The sequence below is a fragment of the Dermochelys coriacea genome, chromosome 2, assembly GCF_009764565.3.
Source record: "Dermochelys coriacea isolate rDerCor1 chromosome 2, rDerCor1.pri.v4, whole genome shotgun sequence".
In the NCBI taxonomy this organism is placed as follows: Eukaryota; Metazoa; Chordata; order Testudines; family Dermochelyidae; genus Dermochelys; species Dermochelys coriacea.
The window spans coordinates 9,769,700-9,783,227 of NC_050069.1; the positions used below are offsets into that span (position 1 = coordinate 9,769,700).

The 13,528-nt window shown below is 45.5% G+C and overlaps 1 protein-coding gene and 1 long non-coding RNA gene across 2 annotated transcripts in view; one reads left to right on the forward strand and one right to left on the reverse strand.

Moving 5' to 3' along the window:
- The first annotated feature begins 5,376 nt into the window (after positions 1-5,376).
- The window catches only part of SLC45A4 (solute carrier family 45 member 4), a 90,942-nt gene continuing 82,790 nt past the window's right edge, over positions 5,377-13,528 (forward strand). The window contains exon 1 of the mRNA XM_038389779.2: positions 5,377-5,598. The gene's annotated coding sequence lies outside the window, so the exon portion shown is untranslated. The remainder of the gene's footprint in view (positions 5,599-13,528) is intronic.
- On the reverse strand, positions 11,513-12,902 carry LOC122458580. The gene is made up of 2 exons (XR_006278627.1): positions 11,787-12,902; positions 11,513-11,573 (listed from the first exon to the last, which is right to left on the reverse strand). It is a non-coding gene; the product is annotated as an uncharacterized LOC122458580 (long non-coding RNA).

Sequence of the window (13,528 nt, forward strand, 5' to 3'; positions counted from 1 at the left end):
GATTTCATGACCATGCTAAAAATGCCCTGTCTGTGTTAGCTCCTATAATGTTACTAGTACTGATGCAACTACACCATTGATGGAAAACAGACCATTTTCTACTGTAGGCACCTATAGACACTGTAGACTTGGCACTGTTAAGTCAAGGGGTACAGATCAGATAAGACTTGATGCATGGTAGTAACACAAGGTAAGAATAAAGTACTTCCTCCAAGAAAGACATTAGAATTATCTAAATTATCAAAACAGCTATGTCTAATAATACTAAGTATTTAAACTCTTGTGATCTTGTGAACTCTGATCAGGTTACAAGATAATGAGCTAGTGTGAGCAGAACCAAATACTGTGTTGCTATCACCCAGTTGAAAAACATGTTTTGGTTTCTAATCAGATAGGCTAAAGCAGATTTTTGTTTTCTCCCGGTAAAAATACATTTTTCTTTCCATGCATGCTGGGCCAGCCAAACCTGCTGTATGACCTAGTTTGGCTACAGAAGAGTGTAATCCATGCTTAAGCAGAGTTGTTTCCTTCTGATAGCATAGAAGGATCCAAGTCAGCACGCAACTGAGAGTTCAGTAAACTCTTATGAAAACTCTAGTTTGTAACACCGACAGATCATTGGCGGGGGGAATTGAACCTGCTATCTCTGGAATTAAATGCATGAGCCTCTACTGCATGAGCTAAAGGTTATGTGGCTGTTAGCTAAGGTAGTAGAGCACACTCATTAATATCTCTCTCTAAGTGGGTTCGGTGCCACTAGATAGGACAGAACACCACACCCAGGAGGTTACACGTACGACTGCTATTCAGGGCAGAGCTGAGTGAATAATGGAGTTTTAGGTTTGGGGGCCAAACCAAAAAATTTAAAAATTCTTTTTCAATTCAAACAAATACATTTTTGTGACATTTTTCATTGAATTGAGAAACTCAGAAACACTTCATTCTGAGTAGTCGACTGAAAGCAAAAAAAATTTTTCAAGTGTTTCATTTCAGTTTGGCAGTTTTGGGTGTTTTTCACTTTTTTTTTTTATTGGACAAATTTGAAATTTGATGGCATTCAAATGGCATTTTGAATCAAACCATTGAAACAAAATGCTTCAATTCTTTTGAAAAAAATTTCAGCTGGAAGTATTTGTCTAATTTGATCTGAATTCAATAAATACTGTAATTAGGACCTGAAAAATGCATTTTTCAATGAAAAAATAAATTAGTCAAAAAAAATTTCACTGAGCTCTACTCAAGATTTCATGTGGGAACAGAATTAATATTCAGAAGTTCTGGGACCTGATTGTCTTCTCTCTTTCACAAGTGTAAATCAGGTGTAATTCCAGTTTAAAACTTCAGTGAATGAGATCAGTGCTAGCATTCTTGTATTTAGACACTGGGTAGTAGTTTAGGCTTAAAATTTAAAGATTTTCTTTTTCAGTGTTTTGCAAAACCCACTATGAATAGAATATTTTTATTTTGCTTTCAATAAACTTTAAAGATCAGAGTTTAAATACTCCTGTTCAATACTGCAAATGCAAGCACAGTAGCCAAGAGCAAGTATGTGACAACCAGGAAGTGAAACCAGTTAATCTACTTGCATTGTACACGCTGAGAGAAATAGAAGTAAACAAACAGCATAAATGGAGGGGAAAGTAAATTTTTAGAAATTCGGATCTCTCCTGACAATATTCTTTGAAGAGAAGAATGACTATATTAAACATTGACTGCAGTGCTCATAGTTTAATTGCTCTTAGCACATTGCTATTCATTATGTTACTTTGAGGCCTATCAAATCATCCCTGGTAAGCTGCATATTAACTTAATTCCTTGATGTTTTATAGTGAAGTTAATCATATACTGAGGCTGTAATTTAAAAGGGCAGGATAATTTTATGATGACAGACATAATTTTTAACAGTGCAAACCAGGAAAATAATTATAGGCAAATCTCATTCTTCAGGGCATAAACTGATCTAGACAACTCATGGGTGGTGGTGACAGCAGCATAAATATATTACATCACCTCATGGCCTATGTCAGCAGCTGGCAGACCTTGGAGCTAAGGATTTTGTCCCTTGGCCTTTGGTGATTCTTGAGGGAATCCTTTATAAATTCCATCTCATAATCTGGCCCCTAAGTAGGAAACAGAGAGAGAGACACACGTTCACTCTCGCTCTCTCCTGCTATACAAGGTCCTGTTATGACTTTTTTGTGTCTAAACAAAACACCTTTTATTGGTTTACCCTGAGGCTATATCCTGTATCTCAATTAAGAAAAATCTAGAATTTTCCCAAATGCTCTTTAAGAAAAATACTGTAAGATAAAGACTTTTTACACCAATAACCCTTAGGTTCAGTAATTAAAGTGCTAACCTAGTGGCTGCATATTGGCAGCAAAAACACTAAAGTAAAAAAACCATTTTCAGTCTCCAGCCCAGGACATTGTGTTCCCTCCAATAACAAGAATCTGAAGCTTTTTACAAGAGATTCCTGTGGAGGAAGGGCCACATTTTCAAAAGTGGCCACTAATTGTGCATGTTCCCATTTTCTGGGTGCCTAACCTCAGACACCTGAATTGGAGTTATGGATGCTCAGCTCTTAAACTTCTTAATATCAAGCTCCAGTTGTTTTAAAAATGGAGTCAATCTAAATTACAAGTCACTTTGAAAAGTGATCTCTGTCAGAAGACAATACTTTAAAAAACTGCCATGATACTTTCCTCCCCAGAGTTTGCAGACAAAACAATCCATGCGATTTAGCCCATTCTGTTGATTAATTAGTCTTTTAAAAACCAGGGCTTTTAAGGGACTGAGCAGGAGAGGCAAGTAAGGTTAAAATAATCTAGGCATGCCAGCACCTCATGCAAGCTATTTACCCCAGATCTGAACACTAGAGAATAATTATCTAAATAATCCATTATCTCATGATAATGTTAAAACTTTTAATTAATTACTAATCAACTGTCTCTTCTTTTCTGTCCCTTTCCTCATACAACATTTATTTAACTGTTTGGGGGTGAGGTTCATAAGCAGCCTTGCAAAACCCTGTCACCTACTAGCCTGTGGCAAGTTATTTCTTTTGATGTGCAAGTAAAATTGTATTATGCTTTTTGTTTTTCCTCCTAATAATTGTGGGAAAGGATAGGCAAGTAGATGTTGGGATGTGGCTGGAAAATTTTCATGTCAGTTTTGCAAATTACAGTGAAAATACCCAAGTAGTGGAGCATGGTAACTGATGGCTGTTTGACAACGAACCTACATTCAGCTTAATTAAAGCATCCCTGAACAAGGAAGAGACAGCAGTTCCATTTTGTGTCTCTAGATGGAGGGTGTCACATAGACAGCTAACAGTGTTCTGGACCAGGCTAGAGATCTCCTGGTTTTTGATGTGCATACAGACTTGCCATTTTCCCACACTGTGTGATCGATGAAATGCATAAAACCACAGTGGCTTTTTTTTGGTCAGAGTTTAATATGTCTCCTGCTCTTTCCATGACTGCAGCTCTTTGAACTTGTTTACATTTAATATGATTTCAAGATGGTAATCACTGAGCAAGAGGTGATTTGACCAGTTAGATTACAATTTACTTTAACTTGCACAGTGCTGCTAGGAACAAATTTTGCCTCTCCCTATTTCCTTCTTGCATGGGCATGTGGAGGAGCCCTCCCAAACTCATTCCATTGCTTGATGGGGAGAGGAGAGGGATTTCAGGAGGCTGCACAGGGAGTGTGCAATTAGGAATGCAACTCTATTGCAGCTCGCTGTGAAGAAGCTCTTTTGGGGCAAGACAGGTAAGCAGTTAATCAATGCATTTGCTGTTGCACAGATGAATGTACTATGGACCACATGGAACAGGATCACAAGAGCTACAGAGGAGTGGATGGGTCATTACACAAAGTAAAACTATTTCCCCCAGCTTATATTTCCCCCTACTGTTACTCACACCTTCTTGTCAACTGCTGGAAATGGGCCACCCTGATTATAACTATGAAAGGGTTTTCTTTTCTCCTGATGATAATAGCTCACCTTAAATGATCACTCTTGTTATAGTGTGTATGGCAACACTCATTTTTTTTCATGTTGTGTGTGTGTGCGCGCACACATCTTCCTACTGTATTTTCCACTGCATGCATCTGATGAAGTGGGTTTTAGCCCACGAAAGTTTATGCTCAAATAAATTTGTTAGTCTCTAAGGTGCCACAAGTACTCTTCGTTCTTTTTCCCAAGTTCTGTGGGATTCTCCTGATCATCCCAGGGTTTGAAAACTGAAAATTATGCCCTGCTGTCCCAAAGGCAGCAGTCTCCATGATCGTATCCGTATTCCTTTCTGTTATCTCTGTTAAGGCAATACCTTCAGTGGCAGCACTGCCCTGTGCTGATGCTGCATTGTGAGACAGATGAGTTTGTTCACCAAGAGGTGGCAACGCTGCCACTAAATCTGGCTCTGGCTTCTCAACCCGTTTTTCAATGGACTCTAGTGATGATCTTTTTTCAGAGTAGCAGCCGTGTTAGTCTGTATTCGCAAAAAAGAAAAGGAGGACTTGTGGCACCTTAGAGACTAACAAATTTATTTGAGCATAAGCTTTCGTGAGCTACAGCTCACTTCATGGGATGCATTCATCATCATCAGTGATGATCTTGTCATAAATAGCTTCTATCATTACTAAACTGTGCCCTTATTGATACCCTTGTATGAATTAGTGTGAGGTATTAAAACTATTGTATACAGTTTTGAGAGAGCTATATGACAAAATATTTGGTTCCTTGAGGTTTTGTAGTTGTTGTGTTTTTGTTACAGAGGCAGAACTGGCATGCAGTGCCTGGGACCCCATTCACCCCGCTCAGTCTGGGACATCCTCTTTCCCCCAAATACCCAGGCTAGGATCCCATGTCATCTAGTGTTTAATCTGACTCTCCCACCAGTCCTCATGCCCATTCATGTTACCCAAAATGGGACCCCCCTTCTCCTTATGGGTGCCCCCCCTTGCTTTATCTCCCCTTCAGTGTGAGGCCTCCTCCTTTCCCCTTCTTCTTGCCCCGCTCTGGAGCGATACCCAGGCTAGGAAACCCCCCCCCCCTTTCCTTTTTGTGCTACCCCCTATGGCAGCGCCTCCCTCCCCTGCCTGCTTGCCAAGCTGGGCCCCCCTGTCCCTCCCCCCCCACTCCCTAGGTGTACCCAGGCGCCCATAACTACCCCCTCCCACCATCCCAGCCTTGGGCCTCCCTCTCTGGCCGGCGCGCGCCCCGCCCCAGCGGACAGCGGGGTAGCCAACGGGGCGCGCGGCCTCCCCCCCCCCCCCGGCGCCCCCTCCCGCATTGGCCGCGCGCCTGCCCTCAAGGCCCCGCCCCTCTCTGCATATTAATGAGCCCCGAGGAGGGGGCGGAAGCGGAAGCGTTGCAGGGAGACGGTTTCCGAGGAGCCCGGTATTAAAGCGGACGCTGCTGCCCGCACCCGTCCGCGCCGGCCCGACCCGACTCGCCCCCGGGGACTAGCCGGGCCCCAGCCGCGCCGCCCCGCCCCGCCCCGACCGACCCACCTGCCGGAGCCAGCCAGCCACCCCCTCCGCGGCCACAGGGCCAGGTACCGGGCAGAGGGGGAGACCCGGCGGCAGGTAAAGGAGGCACCAGGGGAGCGGGGATGGGACCGGGGGCCTCGGGGCAGGGGACCGGGTGAGGGGCCGGGACAGGTGGGGGATGGGACCGGGTGAGGGGGCTCGGGGGGGGGATGGGACCGGGGGCCTCGGGGCAGGTGCCCGGGTGAGGGGCCGGGACAGGTGGGGGATGGGACCGGGTGAGGGGGCTCGGGGGGGGATGGGACCGGGGGCCTCGGGGCAGGTGCCCGGGTGAGGGGCCGGGACAGGTGGGGGATGGGACCGGGTGAGGGGGCTCGGGGGGGGGATGGGACCGGGGGCCTCGGGGCAGGTGCCCGGGTGAGGGGCCGGGACAGGTGGGGGATGGGACCGGGTGAGGGGGCTCGGGGGGGGGATGGGACCGGGGGCCTCGGGGCAGGTGCCCGGGTGAGGGGCCGGGACAGGTGGGGGATGGGACCGGGTGAGGGGGCTCGGGGGGGGGGGGATGGGACCGAGGGCCTCGGGGCAGGTGCCCGGGTGAAGGACCGGGACAGGTGGGGGGATGGGACCGGGTGAGGGGGCGTTGGGCTGGGATGGGGCCGGGAGAGGGGCCGGGGACATCGGGACAGGTGCCCAGGTGAGGGGCTGGGACTGGGCGAGGGGGTGCTGGGCTGGGCTGGGACCAGGCGAGGGGCCGGGGGCATTGGGACAGGTGGCTGGGTGAGGGGCTGGGACAGGTGGGGGGATGGGACTGAGTGAGGGGGCGCTGGGCTGGGATGGGGCCAGGGGCATTGGGACAGGTGCCCGGGTGAGGGGCCGGGGGCATTGGGACAGCTGGGAGGGGTGGCTGGGTGAGGGACCGGATGAGGTGCTAGGGAGGATTGCAAGAGGGGGATGGGACCGGGTGAGGGGCCGGGGGCATTGGGAAAGGTGGCTGGGTGAGGGGCCGGGACAGGTGGGGTGGGTTGGACGGGGTGAGGGGGCTCTGGGGGGGGGTGGGACTGGGACTGGATGAGGGGGTTCTGGGTGGGATGGGATCAGGGGCATTGGGACAGGTGGCTGGGTGAAGGACCGGGACAGGTCGGGGGGATGGGACCGGGCGAGGGATGGGACCGGGTGAGAGGCTGGGGGCATTGGGACAGGTGGCTGGGTGAGGGATCAGGACAGGTGGGGGTGGGATGGCTGAGTGAGGGACTGGGACAGATGGGGGGTGAGGAACCGGGTGAGGCACTAGGGAGGATTGCAAGTGGGAGATGGGACCTGGTGAGGGGCATTGGGACAGGTGGCTGGGTGAGGGACCGGGACAGGTGGGGGTGGGCGTGGTGGACTGGGACATGGGGGGTGGGGCGGGCGGTGGCTGGGTGAGGTGCTAGGGAGGATTGGTGGGGGCCGGGGGCCTTGGGGCAAGTGGCTGGGTGAGGGGCTGGGACAGGTGGGAGGGATGGGACCAGGTGGGGGGGCTCTGGGGGCATTGGGACAGGTGGGGATGGCTGGGTGAAGGACCGGGACTGGACAGGATGGGGATTGGCAGGGGGGCTGGGACCGGATGAGGGGGAACTGGGCTGGGCTGGGCTGGGACCGGGTGAGGGGCCGGGGGCATTGGGACAGGTAGCTGGGTGAGGGACCAGGACAGGTGAGGAGGGGGTGGCTGGGTGAAGGACTGGAACAGGTGGGGGGGATGGGACCGGGTCAGGTGCTGGTGGAGATTGGAAGCCGGGATGGGGCTGGGGCCATTGGGCTGGGATGGACAGGTGTGGGGCTGGGACCGGGGGAGATTGGAAGGGGGGATGGGACTGGGTGCATTGGGCTGGGATGAGACCGGGTGAGGCACCCGGGGCATTGGGACAGGTGATTTAGTGACCGCCTGGGACAGGTGAGGGGGGAACGGGATGGGACTGGGTGAGATGGGGGGGCAGAAGGGGGTGGGTCGTGGCTGGGTGAGGGCATGGGACTGGGACAGGTGGGGGGAGCGACTAATTGAGGGGCTGGGTTAGGTGGTGGGTGTAAATGGACAGGAGGGGCGATGGAGGGTGATGGGAAGGTGGCTGAGGTAGGGGCTGGGGAACAGAACAGGTGGAGAGGAGGGAGGTAATTAGATGGGTGATAGGGTGAGGGGGCTGGCTGACAGGTAGGGGATGTGGCTGGATGAGGGGTTTACGAGGAAGGTGAGGGAGTTGCTTGGCTGTCCTAATCCAGCAAAACAAGTGAGGTGCTGGGTGGAGGGGATAAATGGCGAGTGAGATGCTGGGGGGCTCTGGGGCATGGGACATGTAAAAGCAAATGGGGGCTTTTGGTAGAGGAACAACAAGGGAGGGGGAAAGGGCTGAGGAATGACAGGTGGAAGGGGAGGTCTTCCCTTATACTAGGCCCCTGTGGGGGTAAGGCACATAGTTTTGGGGATGGTAAAGGGTAAAGTGGGGAGGTGGAAGGTGAACATGGGGCTGAGTGGTGAGACGGTGCAGGAGATGGGGCTGAGAGGAGGAAGATAACAGAACAGCAAGTTGTGCTGGATGACAGCGTGGGTGAGGAGTAGGAAACAAGTGGTTGTTACTGGGGTAAGACAGATAAAACAAAGTGAGTGAGTGAATGGAAAGGGGAAGGTGAACAGAAGCCAGAAGAGACAAGTACTGTGGATAGGAGGTCCCAGTGCTGGTTTTGGTTGGTGTGGGAGATGAGTTGTTTTGCAGGGTTCTGAGGGTGTGGATTTGTCCTTGAGCAGCCAGGCTATCAGAGACCTGGAATTGGTCTCTTTTTCCTGTTAAATGTTTGCATGCTTTAACTATAACCAGATCTAATCCTTTTATTTTCATGAGAGCAGATTTCTGCTTAAATTATCACCATCCTGGTAAAGGGAAATGCTAGTTGCTGAATCCAGTAAGAGGTTACAGTAATAGAATACATCCCTTCACTACTAGAACCTGGTGATCTTTGAAAGGTAGAAATTTGAACTGAGTTGCATCAATTTAATCTCTTGAAGAAAATGTTAATACACAACTACGTATTATAAAAAGTTCTTAAGGTGGCTAATGATGGACATGGTGCTGTCGGAGAAACTTCTTTATGGAAGGTGAAAAACGTGCTGCTGACCTTGAGATTGCCCCGGAAGAGGCAGTGTGCGCTCTTTGTTGCAATAGAAAGAAAGTTACAGGACTTATTGCATTGTATGTTACCTGTTGGGAGAGTGTCTCAACTAGTGTCTTTAATTAATGGGTAGAGAGAATGAAGACTTGGCTGTGACTCAAGTTTGGAGGCAGAGAGGGGGAAGTCTAATGCTGCTGATAGTGACTAGTAGGAGGGGTCAGGAAAGAAGCTTAATAAAAATATTTCAAGTTGTCTATCATGCTAGGTTAGGCAATATTGAATAGTTCTGATTCTGGCCACAAAGAAGGGGGGTGTGCCCAGCTCAGAAGTGGACCTGAAATGAAGTGGATTATAGGGAGTAGGATAGAAAAACAATCTAGAATTTCAACTATCCATTAGGAGTATAGTGGCTGAAGAGAGCTCACTGTTACAAGTGTGTATGGTCACAGTAACTTGCATAACATGCTGTTCTTATATTAACTTGTCTAAATGTTATCTGCTTCACATTCATTGCCTGGCTCAGACAGGGCTGCTAAAATATTCAATGTTTGCAGTGTTGTAGCCATATTGATCCTGGTATATGAGAGACCAGGTGAGTTGGGTAATATCTTCTCTTGGACCAACTTCTCTTGATGAAAGAGACAAGCTTTTGAGCTACACGGAGCTCTTCATGTCACCTCTGTGTAGCTCAAAAGCTTGTCTATTACAACAGAAGTTAGTCCACTAAAACAATTTAGTGATCGCTTCATTTAAAGTGTGAGTTGGTGGATTATTTACCTATTTTTTGCTTTGCAACCTGCAAGATTTCTTAAATAAACATACCTGATCAAAATGCAAGGAAAAGAATCACTTTAAGCTGTAGTATGTGTTCTCTAGCATCTGCAGTGGACCTTAAGGTAGTACTGCATAGTGCAGTATTTACAGGGAAGCAGTACCTACGAAAGACAAGGTCTGCTTGTTTTGGTTTAATTATTGTACTATAAATCAATGAACACACTATCTCCTGGGATCTGTTTTAAATTGCACTAGTAAAGTACAAATGGAAAGTTTTGAAACTACTTGTTTAAATATGTTTATATTTTAATAACAGACAATTTTTAACAATAAATGTTTTGTTTTCTATAAAAAATATACTGTTGGCTTATAGTCTTGAGATTGACTCATCAATCTTCACAACAAAGGAACCTGCCTTGTTCAGGCTTAAAAAAGCAAATCCAGGGATCTTTACACTAAGTAGGCTGCCAAAAGGCACATGTGGGAATAGATATGAAAATTACTATCATGGTACTGTCAGCTGTTGTCTTAGACATAATATACTGGAACCTCAAATCCATAGCTTTAATCTACGGTGTATAGCTGTTGTTTTGTTTTAACTTAAGTATTCAAGAGAGACTTCATTACAGTAATGAGCGATTGCATGACCTAATGGACAGTTGCATTAATTTGGTAAGTGATATTTCTTAGTTAGGTACTTAGATTATTGGAGGCGAATCTACATTCAAGTCAGTTCAGGTGTCCTTGAATAAAGAAGAGGCTGCAATTTTCTTGTCTACATATAGGTAGAAGACAGAATGTAGACAACTGAGGGGCCTTAAGTCAGGCAAAAGTGTTTCCTGTTTTGTGTACTGCCTTTTTCTGAGTTGTGTGAAGTGTGCACTCTCTAGTTTTCTGTTGAACTCCTGAAGGGCAGAGGACACTTCATATGTTTGCAGGTGTTCACTTTTGTTTAAACACTGAACTTTGGTGATATGAGCTATGTCTGCGAATTGCTCTTGTTTATTTGGTAAATGAGTCTTCAGTTGTCACACTGAGCATAATTAAAATAACTTACTGGCTTACCTTTTGAAGCTGAAATTTGTTTTCATTAGCAGTTGGCTGACTTGTAACTGAATTAGATCATCTTGTATATACCTGCTTTTTGTTTTGCATTGCTTTAGCTTGATAGAAAATCTAACACATGAAATGGGCTTTAAGGGTAAATATGCAAGTATAGCATATTTTAAAGACCGTTTTCCTTGTGTTATAGCACCATAAACGATTGAAATGGAAATGTTTAATCCAAGTCTGTGTAGCTTCTGCTCCTTGGTTTATTTCTCTTAACTTAATCAATGAAAATAAACCACTCAGTTTCACTTCCACTTCCTAGTTCTCATGTATAAACACAATGATGCAACTCTTGGGTTACTGACAGTGGGAAAGAACACTTGCTTCCCATTAGAATTTATGTAAATTGTGGTGACATTATTGATTTTGAGGCTTTTTGTGTGGCTAGGAAAAAAATATCCAAGCTAACTGGCTTACATATTTTACAATTTTCTTTAACATTTTTGATCTCTGTTTTGCTTGCCCTTTTTTGTTTTGTTTATACCCTTATTCCAAAAGGCAAATATCACATACCCAAGTGCTGGAGTGGGAATTGTTTTATTGTAGGGTTGCTGTTGAGTACATGGTAGCTGTGACTCTTTAAAAATAAATCAGTCTGTATTTTTTCTTCGGGTGCTTGCCCCTGATAATTGGAATTAGATGACCTTTCTAAGAAATTAGACTAAAAAAAGCTTGAACTTGGACCATGATTATTAACTTACTGGTTGTTACCTTGAAAGATGTAAAATTACTTTTTGGGTAGACTTAACAATCTCAAACTTGCCAACAATTATTGTAAGTTGAATCTTTCCTGTGTCATTAAATATAAACTACAATATTTATTACTGAAAATGCATATGGATCAGCAGACACTACAAAAGGTAAAAATTTATATAACCTTGATGCCAGAGTACTTCTGAATATTGACTATAAATAGATGTTTCCAAAAAGTTCTGATACAGAATTTTACATTGAAGGTTAATGCAAATCTACATAGATTTTTTTTTTTTAAAAGAAAGTAAAAGATGTAAACTTCTCAAGTGTCCAAGTTCCCATGACTCTAAAGAGACTTACTGACTTAGTACGAAAAAAGAAAAGGAGTACTTGTGGCACCTTAGAGACTAACAAATTTATTAGAGCATAAGCTTTCGTGAGCTACAGCTCACTTCATCGGAAGCTGTAGCTCATGAAAGCTTATGCTCTAATAAATTTGTTAGTCTCTAAGGTGCCACAAGTACTCCTTTTCTTTTTGCAAATACAGACTAACACGGCTGCTACTCTGAAACCTGACTTAGTACGGGCTTTCTAATATTTGTTTAGCCACTTGCTCTGTTTCAACTTGGAACATCTGTATTGTACTCAAAACTGCCATTCACAAACTTGCATCACTCTCTGAATTAAATGGCAATTATCAGTGGTATGAATAAATGCCTGTGGCCAGTACAAGAATAAGATTTTGTTCCATGGTCCAAAAAGGCAATTAAGATCTTAGTTTAGAGATGATGGTATCTGATTCTGTATTAGCAAGCATCTTAACAGTCACATTGATGTAAACAACTACTCCAAATGGTTGCAAACTTCACAACCATTTGTCTTCCATGATCATTGAGGCAGAGGCAACTAGAAGTCATCCCCCTGCAATATGCTTGCAAACAGTGATTTTGGAGCAGGGGTTCTCAAACTGGGGGATGGGACCCCTTAGGGGGTATCAAGCTTATTACATGGGAGGGTCACGAGCTATCAACCTCCACTCCAAAGCCCGCTTTGCCTCCAGCATTTATAATGGTATTTTTAATTTATATGGGGGTTGCACTCAGAGGCTTGCTATGTGAAATGGGTCACCAGTATCAAAGTTTGAGAACAGTTGGTTTAGAGGTAGAGAGACTAATAGTTTAAATGGTCAAGGAGGAATTATTCTGAGCATGCTTTGCTTGCATCAAAGAATTTTTGCGTGCCTGTGTTGTGCTTGTGGCCTTGCTGAATGGAACTTGGTCATAACACCTTTAAAATCCAGGCCTGTAAAAACTATTCTAAATGATAGTATGGATTAATCAAACTGCCTACTTTGTCTTGGTTAGTCCAGTGTGCCTGGCTGTGTGAAACTGTCATTTATTTTGCAGACAAAATCAAACAAATCTGAACTGACTTGATGACATTCCTGTGGGGTTCTCCATCCTTCAATACCTAGCATATTCTGCAAGTCCGTACATATTGCAACTGAAATTCCACTCCACACTCAAGCATGAAAGTGCAATTCAGGCGAATACTTAAATTTATTTAGTGGAGATTGTGAACATAAACATAACATAAGAATGGCCCTACTGGGTCAGACCAAAGGTCCATCTAGCCCAGTATCCTGTCCTCCGACAGTGGCCAGTACCAGGTGTCCCAGAGGGAATGAACAGAACCGGTAATCATCAAGTGATCCATTCCCTGCTGCTCATTCCCAATTTCTGGCAAACAGGCTAGGGACACCATTCCTGCCCATCCTGGTTAATAACCATTGATGGACCTATCCTCCATGAATTTATGTAGTTCTTTTTTGAACCCTGTTATGGTCTTGGCCTTCACAACATCCTCTGGCAAGGAGTTCCACAGATTGACTGTGTGTGTGAAGAAATACTTCCTTTTATTTGTATTAAACCTGCTGCCTATTAATTTCATTTGGTGACCCCTAGTTCTTGTGTTATGAGAAGTAGTAAATAACACTTCCTCATCTACTTTCACTACACCAGTCATGATTTTATAGACCTCAATTATCTCTCCTTAGCGCTCTCTTCCAAGCTGAAAAGTTGTGCACATGTATGTTGAGTGACAGTGTCATCGAAGCATCTGCCAGTGTTTCATTTCTTGGTATAACTTCATGTATAAAGTATCTGATTTTGTTTGTGGGGTTTTTTTTGGGACCCCCTGTCAAATCAAACTCTTTACTGGGCCAGTGAGTTACATCTCTGATTAAGTAACTATATACCTTCCAATTTGACACATCATGCTGGGGTACCATAGTTGTGTCAATTTGGGAAGAGCT